The following is a 12,650-nucleotide window of genomic DNA, read 5'->3' as shown; positions in this document are numbered from 1 at the left end:
TTTCCTACAGCAAGCCAAAGCACCTAGAAGGTCAAACACTGAGCCCTGGCAAAATCCCTTCAGTTGGAGTCCAGACTTGGCTCTTGACTTACCACCTGCAGCCAATTGTCTCTTGAACTAATTGGTTGGCTAACTGTTCAGGCTTTTTTTTCACTGACCAGCTGTTTAACTCAGTGGTCTATCATTTCCTTCCCTACTTGAGATATACGGAATCTTCCACAGAAGACTTTGCTGTCTCAGATTTCTACCCTTCATTCTCTCTCCTTCCCCTTCTCCTGGAGCACAACCACCTTCAGTGCCAACCCAAGGAGAGAAAGAACTCAGGGTATCCTTAAAACTCTGCTGCTTATTCTGGAAGGGGAGAATTATAGTAACAAAATTGTCTTATCTTTAGCCAAACACACATATAATCCTGAAGACGATTAGGATGGCTCTTCATTTTAGATCAAGAGATCTATTTCAGCCTTTACAGAGTCCAGAGGGGCAAAGGTTCATGCATGGCTTCTCAGTCCTGTCTAACTCACTCTGATCATTTTCATTGGCATGATGCCTTTATAAGACTCACAGAATTCTCCATAGGCACATCCCCGTGGTAACAAAGAGTAACATTGCTGAACCTTTTTTTCTTGTTCTCGTTTCTGCACTTGTCTCTACATTTTACATGCTGATTTTATTCCTCTTATTATCACACCACATTTTTCATGTTTGTTTTACACAATTGTTGCAACTGTTACAACTTAGTATTTCACTAAGTGCATATAAATACATTTTAAATTATTCTCATTTTATTTACTAATTATATTATAATAATGTTATATATAATTATATAATATACTTAATTATATTACATATAATTTAATCCATATTTATATTATATATAATTTATATAAATATATAATATACATTATATATTTTTATATATAATAATAATTTATATAATATAATTTATATAAATATATAAATTGATATAATATAATATATATTATATATACATTATATAATTATATATGATAATAATTATTATAAATATATTTAATATAATTATAATAATGTTATTTTTCACTCTTGTAGGTAACACTTTGATGGATATCTTCAGAAAAAAACATTAAAAAAATTCTTTCGATTTCCTTAGGGTTAACTTTCAGTAATGGAATGATTGGGTTAAACTGGATAAATATCACTATGACTCTTTCAAGCTATTATTCTCTCACTTTATATACACCGTGACAACTTTGTGGAGGTGTCTACTTTCGAGCAAGATCACCCACACTGAGGGCTATGATTTTCAGTTTATCTTTACTAATTGAATAAGTATAAAATATTACTTTCAGTTCCATTCCAATTTCCATTTAAGTCACGGCCAGTGCCTTAAAATACAAGTTCTTAGTAAGGCATGGTCCATGCGGACTTTCTAAGCACCACTACCTAACCTATTTCCAGGTTTTTTAAAATCCTATTCATTTCAACTTGGGCTCAAGACTTCATTGACGTCTGGAAATGTGACTTCCTACGCCTGCTTCAGGGGTGCCCTTCCCTGTTCCCCTTCTCCTTCTTCCCATCCTGGCCTACTCTGCTGTCTACGCAGGTCGCCATCTCTCTAAATTATGCTTCTGTTCTGCCATGTGAGTTATGTCTAACTGCATTTCTTTCTCTAGAAACATGTTTTGACTCTTTGTTCCAAATGCTCAGGATTACTGTTCTATTCCAACAGTGCTGTCAGAGCCCAAAATAGTTTGGAAAATTTTCCTTGGAAATTGTTCTCAAAGCCATTGGCATGTTCTTTTGAATACCCTTATTAGTGGGAAAACTTGGTATTTAGAAGGTAGATTTTTAAAATTTGTTTTGGAAAAAAACTAGTGTCTATTACATAACTTTCATATCGGACGGATCCCGTCAGAAGCCAAAACCACACCATTATTTCAGCAGAGAGATAAAATATAAAGAAACTCTTTCCCAGAAAGAAGAGAGCGGGGCAGACAAAAAGGGGACACTGGTGTATCACAAAGGTGGTAGTTGTAGGAAGCAGCTGTCTCCCTTAGAGATGGGGGAACAGAGGGGAAATGTTGGGATTACTAAAGCTGAGAAATTTCTAGAAGGAGCCTGCAGAGCTGGGATGCAGCCCTCTATGGAAGAGGCAGGCTCAAAATGGAACTCAGAGCTTGGAGCTTGGAGTCTGCAGGAGAGGCTCCTTGGAGCTGGGATTCTGACCCCATAGGAGGTGGAATCAGCGGCGGGCACTGGATTTCACAGGGGGCTCAATGAGTTTGGTTCTGGGTGTGGAACCACCACAATCTAGAGTCACCTGTGCTGCTGGGACTGGCAGCCACCGCGGTGGAGAGAAGAAATGTTGCTGGGGCAATGCTGATAGGAACGGGAAGCAAACAAAGGAGAAATCCTCCATCTCCCTCCAACCCTCATACTCCCTGTGGCATCCCTGCCAGGCTGAGCCTAACCAGGAGCCAGCTGGAAAAGGAGAACCTCCTTCGCAGAGGCTCGGCCCCAGCATGAGAAGCAGACTGCGGAGGAGGGGAAGAACGGGCTGAGATCAGTGGTTCCATCACCAGCGAGCCGTCGGGACCAGTCTCTGTAAGTAGTGTTGGCCCAAGTCCTCCTTTAGTTCTTGTGGCACTCCAGTTTCCGAGGACTTCCTGCCCACGTGTGCATGAGGGCTTGGAGCCCCGGACAGAGGAGGTAATAACGGCAGTAACATGAGAACGCAGCCTCCTCATTGGGGTTCTCTGCTTGGTCTGCTGCCTCTGCTGAAGGGAAGCTTTCTTGGGAATGACAAGGGACTGTGGTGGGGGAGATGGGAGTAAAGAAAGGAAGGAGCCAGGGGCATGGCATAAGGCTGTGCCACATGTCCTAGGATTCTTCCCTGCGACCCACACTCTACATCTCTAGAAATTTCTGCCCAACTCATGAAACGTTTGGAGTAGGTGGGTTTCTTATGGAAACAGTAAACTTTGCCCTGCGCGAAAGACATCGTCTGCAGATACAGCACAGGACTTAGCAGAAATCTTACTGGCGGCAGACATCTTGGGAGGCTTTATGACTTCACTAGGCTGTGTAATCTGTCAGTATTTTAAGACCTAGGAGGCTCTAACTGACATTTAAGTTATCCCCATTTTATAGGCAGAGAATTGGAGGCCAAGACAGGCTTGGTAACATGACCAAGATCATGTTAATAGCTATTAAATTGTAAAGTCTAGATTTGAACTCAGTACTGATTCCTAAGACACTTCTCTCTGAAATGGGATGGACAGAAGAAGCCTCATGGTATTATTAACTGCCATTTTTTCAACATAGAGTACATACCCGAAAACATGCTCAGTGCTTATTTTGTTTAATCCTCATAATTTCATGAGGTAGATACTATTAGGCCTATTTCACAGATAGAAAAACCGAGGCTGACAGGCTAAATAATATGCCCTATTCACAGCCAGCAGTAAGTGGAGCTGGAATGCCCAAGCCCACTGGACTCCGAGTTTTGGGCTCCCAACCAGTGCTCATTAGACTCTAAAGTGCCTGAGAATCACTGGGGGATGGGGTGGTCATGTTAAATGTAGATTCCTAGTCAGGGCTCCTGAGTGGGGCCTGAAATGCTGCATTTCTAATAAATTTTCCAGTGATGTTGATGCGACTGGTTCATGAAATTCACCTTAATTGATTAGCAAAGCTCCTAGCAATGACATCATACTGCTTCCCTATCCTGCCAAAACCATCTCACTGTCTTCAGTGTTGGCCTGCCACCAAGACCCCAGGAGGCCTCTTGGTCAAGCTCAGTTGTGATAACGGCACACACAGCCTGTCCTTCTTTCTTTTTCCTTCCTCTGAAATTTTTCATAGTAAAGTAAGTAACCAAACAAATCCATCATCTGGCAGGTCATTAAGGAAAACATGATTTTTGCCCCCATGTGATTCCATTCAATTAATGAAGCTGTCATTAAAGTCCATGAATGTGTCAAGAAAATTAGTTTCAGGTGTTAGATTGTTTTGGTTCTAGAATAATGTCTATAGTTTTAATGAGGGATGTTTGAAACATCATCACCCTTTTCCCCATCAGGGGCTTAAAGCTCAGGAAACCTCAGAAGTCTGCCATATTGGGGGTCAGCGGGATCCTTACAGGAAGTGATTCACAACAGCTCATTGTTGTCTCCTTCTATTATCCTGAGATCTGCTCCTTGAGCATTGAGAATGTTTTCAGAGCCTTAGCATTTCTTTAGGGATGGAGAAGCAAATGTAGCTTGGGAAAAGTGCTGACAACTTTGTAAAGGGACCTAAAGAAGGCTAGCCAGAGATCTCCCACTAACTGTTTTCTGCCCAGAAAATGGAAAGCCTTCAAGAAGATTCATTTCCCCTAACACAGAATATTTATATCATAAACTCTGGTTTTAAAAAAACAAACACTTCTATTCCAAGAGGTATGTGAGGTGGGTTAATATTTAAAAATAATGGACACGTTTTCCCCTTGCAGTCCCACATTTCCTAACATATTTTTATTTTTTAATTTTTTATTTTTTATAAACATATATTTTTATCCCCAGGGGTACAGGTCTGTGAATCACCAGGTTTACATACTTCACAGCACTCACCAAAGCACATACCCTCCCCAATGTCCATAATCCCACCTCCTTCTCCCTAACCCCCTCCCCCCAGCAACCCTCAGTTTGTTTTGTGAGATTAAGAGTCACTTATGGTTTGTCTCCCTCCCAATCCCATCTTGTTTCATTTATTCTTCTCCTACCCACTTAAGCCCCCATGTTGCATCACCACTTCCTCATATCAGGGAGATCATATGATAGTTGTCTTTCTCTGCTTGACTTATTTCGCTAAGCATGATACGCTCTAGTTCCATCCATGTTGTCGCAAATGGCAAGATTTCATTTCTTTTGATGGCTGCATAGTATTCCATTGTGTATATATACCACATCTTCTTGATCCATTCATCTGTTGATGGACATCTAGGTTCTTTCCATAGTTTGGCTATTGTAGACATTGCTGCTATAAACATTCAGGTGCATGTGCCCCTTTGGATCACTACATTTGTATCTTTAGGGTAAATACCCAATAGTGCAATTGCTGGGTCATAGGGCAGTTCTATTTTCAACATTTTGAGGAACCTCCATGCTGTTTTCCAGAGTGGTTGCACCAGCTTACATTCCCACCAACAGTGTAGGAGGGTTCCCCTTTCTCCGCATCCTCGCCAGCATCTGTCATTTTCTGACTTGTTGATTTTAGCCATTCTGACTGGTGTGAGGTGATATCTCATTGTGGTTTTGATTTGTATTTCCCTGATGCCGAGTGATATGGAGCACTTTTTCATGTGTCTGTTGGCCATCTGGATGTCTTCTTTGCAGAAATGTCTGTTCATGTCCTCTGCCCATTTCTTGATTGGATTATTTATTCTTTGGGTGTTGAGTTTGCTAAGTTCTTTATAGATTCTGGACACTAGTCCTTTATCTGATATGTCGTTTGCAAATATCTTCTCCCATTCTGTCAGTTGTCTTTTGATTTTGTTAACTGTTTCCTTTGCTGTGCAAAAGCTTTTGATCTTGATGAAATCCCAATAGTTCATTTTTTCCTTTGCTTCCCTTGCCTTTTGCGTTGTTCCTAGGAAGATGTTGCTGCGGCAGAGGTCGAAGAGGTTGCTGCCCGTGTTCTCCTCAAGGATTTTGATGGATTCCTTTCGCACATTGAGGTCCTTCATCCATTTTGAGTCTATTTTTGTGTGTGGTGTAAGGAAATGGTCCAATTTCATTTTTCTGCATGTGGCTGTCCAATTTTCCCAGCACCATTTATTGAAGAGGCTGTCTTTTTTCCATTGGACATTCTTTCCTGCCTAACATATTTTTAAGTTAAACCTCAACATTTTCAGCAATTAGTGTTGGGTTGTAGCCAAAGGAAAGATAATGAAAAATATATAAATACATATATAGACACATATATGTTTTTGGCTTTGGAGCTTTAAAGCTGAGTCTGGACTGTAGCAAAAATAGGTAAGTTTGCTTCCCCTTCACACCAGGGAGTTAAGCTAGGAATGTGTGAGCTGTAGCACTGAGGAAGCAATCAGGAAGGAGATAGTTAATTCCTGGTGGGGGTGTCTGAGAAGGAGCCTTGTTTCGTTCCTCAGCCTTGTTTCGTTCCTCAGCCATGTCCTATCCTAGGATAGGACAGGGAAATAATAGAAAGTAAGATAATGGTCCTGCTTGGCATTCAGTGTGTTCCTTCCTCTGAGAGGTTACTGTGGACTTTGATATCTTTTCTCTTTTTTTAAAGATTTTATTTATTTATTTGCGAGAGAGAACGAGAGCACAAGGAGGCAGAGTGGCAGGCAGAGGCAGAGAGAGAAGCAGGCTTCCCACTGAGAAAGGAGCCCAAAGTGGGACTCCCTCCCAGGACCTTGGGATCATGACCTGAGCTGAAAGCAGTGGCTTAACTGACTGAGCCACCCAGGCATCCCACTTTTCTTTTTTTCCTGCACATATTTATTTTTATTTACTTATTTTTTAAAAAAATATATTAAAATTTAAATTTAGTTAATTAACATATAATGTATTATTGGTTTCAGAGGTTCAGGTCTGTGATTCCTCAGTCTTATATAACACCCGTGCTCATCACATCACATGTGCTCCTTAATGTCCATCACCCAGTTTCCCCATACCCCCACACCCCTCCCCTCCAGCAGCCCTCAGTTTGTTTCCTATGATTAAGAGTCTCTTATGATTTGTCTTCCTCTCTGATTTCCTCTTGTTTTATTTTTTTTCCTCTGCCTTCTTTCTCAAATTCCACATATCAGCGAGATCCTATGATCATCATCTTTCTCTCATTGACTCATTTTGCTTCTATATCTTTTCAAACATCACCTTCTATTTTCTCTGTATTGTGTCAGTAGTCCAGTTTTTTTTTTTAAAGTGATTTCTAGTGTTTAAATAACATGCTATGGTACGAGTGTGCCGTAATATGTTTTCCTGTTCAGTTGCTGATGGATCTTTGGGTTATTTCTACTTGTGGCTAATATGAATAAAACTGACAGGAATATTTGCATACAGCTCTTTTTAAAATATACTTTTCCTTTTAGAGTTGTTTTAGGTTTACAGAAAAGTTGCACAGCTAATACAGAACATTCCTATATATCAATATCCAGTTTCTCCCATTATTAACTACTTATATTAGCATCATGTACTCATCACATTTAATGAACCAATACTGACATATCATTATCAACCCAAGTCCATCCTTTATTTGGATTTCCTTCATTTGTGACTAGAGTCCTTTTACTGTTCAGCATCCCATCCAGGATACCATGTCCATGAAGTGATCAGGCTTCTCCAGGCTGGGACAGTTTCTGAGACCTAACCTTGTTCTTTAGGACTTGGTCAGTTTTGAGGAGTACTGGTCAGACATTTTGTGAAATGTATCTCAATTAGGACATGTCTGATATTTGTCTCATAATTAGACCAGGGTAGGGGTTTGGGAGAGGAAGATCCTAGAAACATAGAGACGAAGAGCTGTCTCATCAGATCATATCAAATGTACATACTACCAACATGTGGTCAATTTTTTCCCATATGTTTTCTGAATCTTTTGAGATCCTCTTAATTTTCCCCATATATTTTGTTAACGTGGTGGCTTACATTAATCAAGTTTCAAATGTTGAATCAACCTTGAATTCCTTGGACAAACTCCACTTAGTCATAATGTATTCTCTTTTTTCTGTGTTTCTGGATAGATGTTGCTGATATTTAGTTGAAGATTTTGTGTCTGTGCCTATGAGTTATATTGTCTTATTTTTCTTACAGTATCTTTGTCATTTTTGTATCAGAGCAATGCTGTCCACATAAAATAAGTTGAAAAGTGTTCTCTTCTGTGTTCTGGAAGGGTTTGTGTGAGGTTGATATCACATCTTCCTGAAATGCGATAGGAGTCACGAGTGAAGGCTCTGAGCTTAGAATTATCCATGTTAGAAGTCTTTTTTTTTTTTAATTTTTAAAGATTTTATTTATTTATTTGACAGAGATCACAAGCAGGCAGAGAGAGAGGGGGAAGCAGGCTTTCCACCGAGCAGAGAGTCTGATACGGGACTCTATTCCAGGACCCTGAGATCCCAACCCGAGCCAAAGGCAGAGGCTTTAATGCACTGAGCCACCCAGGCACCCTTAGAATTCTTTTAATTACAGATTCTATTTCATTAATAGATATAATCATTCATTTTTTTCCTTCTTGAGTCAGTTTTAATCTGTTGTGTTTTATAAGTAATTTGTCCATTTCATCTAAGCTATAAAATTTATTGGCATAAATATGTTCATAATGTTTCTTCATTATATCTTGAATGTTGGTAAGCCTTCTACTGGTATCCCTACCTCCTATACTGGCAATTGCAATTTTCTCTCTTTCTCTTTGTTTCTTACCAGAGATTGATCAGTTTTGATAGAATTTCAAAGAATCAGCTTTCAGCTTTGTTAATTTTTCCTGTTTGTTCTTTATTTCATTTATTTCCACTTTTATTTTTATTATTTCTTCCCTTCTTCCTTTGGGTTTATTTTTTTCTCTCTCTTCTTTAAGTAAAAAATCTGAATTTTAAAAAATGTTAAGCCATCTTTTTTCTGTGTTAACCATGAAAACTATAATTTCACTCTCAGCACTGTTTTTGCTGCATCCTTCACATTTTAATACATTGTATTTCCATTATTATTCTTCTGAAATAATTTCCCAGTTTCTCTTGTGATTTCTTCTTTGATCAATGGATTATTTACAAATTAAAAAATCTGTTGTTTAATTTCTAAATATTTAGGGGGATTTTCTAGATATTTTATTATTAATGATTTCTACTTAGTTTTATTGTCTGTTGTGGCCAGAACACATACTCTGTAAGACTCCAGTCTTTTAAAGTTTATTCCAGGTTATTTTATGTTTTTGCCACGTGATCTTGCCGTTTCTCCTGCAAAAGGGGTAGAAGATATTTTCCCATCCTTTGACTTTCAAGTTGACTACGTGACTTGCCTCAGACAATGTAATGAGATGGAAGTCATGGTATGCTAGTTCCAAGCCTAGGCACAAGAGGTCTGTGTATTTCCCATTGCCTTTGGGAAGTTCTGCCATCTCCAAGGAAAGAACATGCCAGGGCTCTTTCCTTCTGGCTCAGGAGATGGACAAGAGACACAGGGAGTAAAGCCTGGCCTTAATCAGCCTAAGAAGTCAACCTCCAGATCTATGATCAAAAATAAATAATTGTCGCTTTAAGCCACTGAAGGTTTTGAATGATTTGTTATTTAAGAGCTAATGGGTATAGCCATTATCCATCACAGGGGGGAGTAAAGGGATGCTCAAGGCCTATCCAGCTGGTCTGTATCCCTTCTGATAGGCTTCCCTGCGCATTTGGGCTAAAGCACTAACAAGCCTATGTTCCCTTCCTTCTAGCTGCTGCCACTGGTCATATTCTTCCTTTGGAACAATGACAGTGAACATCAAGGAGGTCATCATCCTGATGAGTTTGCTGATGGAGTTGTCCTGACCCAATCCCTACTGAAAGAGCTCAGGCATCCTGGAAGTGCATCAGGGCCAAGCAGCAGCATGACCAGGGTTCTGGGACAGAAGCTGACCAGTCTCGGTTTTCTCCACTAGCCGGGGGAATGTGGAATAGAGGGCACCATTAAAAAACCTATACTGGTCTGCAGCACCTTTTATGTTCGCTCCCAACCTTCACTCGTATGCTTTTGGATTATGCTAACTTCAGGATGTCCTTCCCTTCCTATGTTAAAACTTGACGACCTTGAATCTGGTAAGGATTAGGCGTCTGGGCCTGGCTCTGCGTTTGGTCTGTTTCCCTGTATTTATTCTGGCACCTCCACTTTGGTAGGGAGAAAGGGGACCAGCAGTGCCTGTTAGTTTTCCATCTTACCCCAAATTGGAAGCTCCAACTTTTCCTGTTTCTGATAGTATGTCTGTATTTGTGTGTACAAATACAGATATTGGTGTCTGTGTACCTACAGGTTTACATTCTTTTTGTCTGATAGAGGTATACATACACGTACACAAGTATGCATACAACAGGTATATATACCTACATATACATATATATATATATTCCAGTAATATTTATTCATGCTTTGTTAGTCTGCTATTGTTTTTCACCTGTGCTAAGTCTGGATGAGGTGTGCTGGCTCAGTCTTTGTAGGACCTGAGGCAAGAGTAAAATAAAGGCTTACTTATCATATATCTGAATATTTAAAAGCTATAAAACTAGCTAATACTTCACTAAACAGAATATGTCCTTTCCTCCTACCTTGACAATGACTTCTTCATAAGAACCTGGGAAGATCAGGTTCAAATTTAGAACTCTTGTATCCCTCAGAGTTCTATATCAGAAGTAGTGGTATAGAAAAAGCTATTCCCTAACCCGGGGCTGTTCCCCTAGCTTTCTACCCCAGACTGGGATACACACTAGTTCATGCACTCAGGCATCATTTACTCCTCTGCAAAAAGTCACCCCTTGGCTGCACTTTGGGCATAGGCATGGACATTCTAAGAGTACAGCCCACCCTTGGGAGAATGGACAGGGGAAGAGGCCTGTGCAGCCCAGATAAGTGGCTTTAGGGTCATTTTGGCAGGGAGTCTCAGAATCTGAGACACCCAGATTGTCATCTATAAGAAGTGGGGACAAGAAGAGATGTCTTCTTGGCCCTACAAATATTGCAACTGGTGGAGAAATGCATAGCTAATAGAGGGCAATAAATATACATTGTAATAATACGAGAATGCTAACAGTGCTTCACTGAGGTATAAGTCCTCATTGAACATGTGTATTATCGCTTTAAAATACCAGCTGCAAGTATTTTCCATAGAATTTTTACATATTTATTTTTAAGCAAGGTTGACTTTTTTTGGTATGTTATTAAGTTTTGGTATTAAGCTTATGCTGGGCTTATAAAGTGATTTGGGAAACTTTCCACTTAAATATTCTGAAACAATTTCAGTCATTTAGGTAGGATTCTCTGTTCCTTGGTGGTTAGTTAGTTAGATCTTGCCTGTAAAACACGCAGGGCCTACTGCTCTTATTTATACTTTTTAAAGTGCTGGATTTATGAGAAACCTTGCTAGTGTATTGTGTGGTTGTTAATGTGTTCTGATAGTCTACTTTTTCTTGAATCAATTTTTGGTCATTTCTATTGTGCTGAAAAAATCATCCATTTCATCTCAATCTGAAAATTTATTGACAACACTTTATATGATATTTTATAATGATTTTTACTATTTTTTGCAACTGTGGTTTTATCTTCTTTCTCATTCCTGATGTATTTATTTGTCTTGCACTTTTTCTGAGTCAAACTGCCTGGAGTATTGGGTTTATCCATTATTTCTGCTGGCCGTTGTTTCGTGATTCATTATTTTGAGCATTTTATCTTTATTAATTCCCCCATAGTTCTCTTGTCCATTTTGTTCTCATCTTCTAAATTGAATGCTTGGCTCATTTGTGTTCAAATTTTCAAATGCAAATCCCAAGGAAAGAGCAGGTGCAGGGTGGGTGAATAGGTAGTGGAGCCAAGGGTCAGAAGGAGGACAGGACATGAGGTGGAGGGAAGAGAGCCACATGAGGAGGAGTTATGACAAGCAGCATAGAATGTGTGAGGCTTGGTTGTCAGGGTGACATGTTATAAAACACTGCCATCAGTACACCCGGCCTCCGTAGGCTCTGCGTCCAACTCCTGTCTCCATTTTGGCCATGAGCACATCATGAAGAGTTTGCCAAATACTCAACAGAAATACAGAGCCACATTGTCTACTGCATTTGTGATCCAAGACTTTCAGTTAAAAAAGAAAGACTTTTAGAGAAAAAGAAAAGCCAATGGGGACAAACAGAGGGATACTAAATTTTATTTTGTTATGGAAGGATACTAAATATGCATACATAACCATTTGTTATTAGCACAGTGATTTCAACCAGATTTAGGATACTTTAACATAGAAAAGTAATTAGCTCAACATCAGAGAATAACAGTTTTATTCCATTTGCAATGTGGTTCTTCACAGAATTCCAGCCCAAGCATCACAAAACAGAGTTTAGAAGCATGGGTTTGAAGCTGAGTAGAAATAGTTAATAACCAGCAGCTCATTTGCAGGGCATGGGGGAAACATGGGAACCCTACTTGCTTTAGGTTTAGGTCCTTGAATTTTGGATCCTAGGAGTAAGTATGAAATGGAATTTGAAGACTTATCACAGTGACTATAACTCAGCTTTGTTTTATCCCAATCCATAACAATTATGAAGAACCCACAGTACCACACACCAGTACAAATGTCAATCCTATCAGAAAGAAGATATGATCAGTTAGGTCACAGATTATTTCCACAAAGGATCTTAAAAAGACTGTGTCGGGACTGGATTAAAAACTAGCTAGAAACACAAGAAGACAAATTAATAAGAATGAAAACCATCAGAGACAGAACCAATAGGCCTTAATATGTTGGAATGATCAGATACAGTAATGGGGATTACAATATTCTAGAGGACAAAATACAAGGTCAAGAATTTTTTTTTTAATTTTTATATTGTGTTACGTTAGTCACCATACAGTACACCATTAGTTTTTGATGTAGGGTTCCATGATTTGTTGTTTGTGTATAACACCCAGTGCTCCATGTAATCTGTGCCC

The sequence above is a fragment of the Mustela putorius genome, unplaced genomic scaffold, assembly GCF_011764305.1.
Source record: "Mustela putorius furo isolate JIRA1106 unplaced genomic scaffold, ASM1176430v1.1 tig00003859_pilon_pilon_pilon, whole genome shotgun sequence".
In the NCBI taxonomy this organism is placed as follows: Eukaryota; Metazoa; Chordata; class Mammalia; order Carnivora; family Mustelidae; genus Mustela; species Mustela putorius.
The sequence above is the reverse complement of the archived record's forward strand: the minus strand, read 5'-3'. Positions refer to the sequence as shown.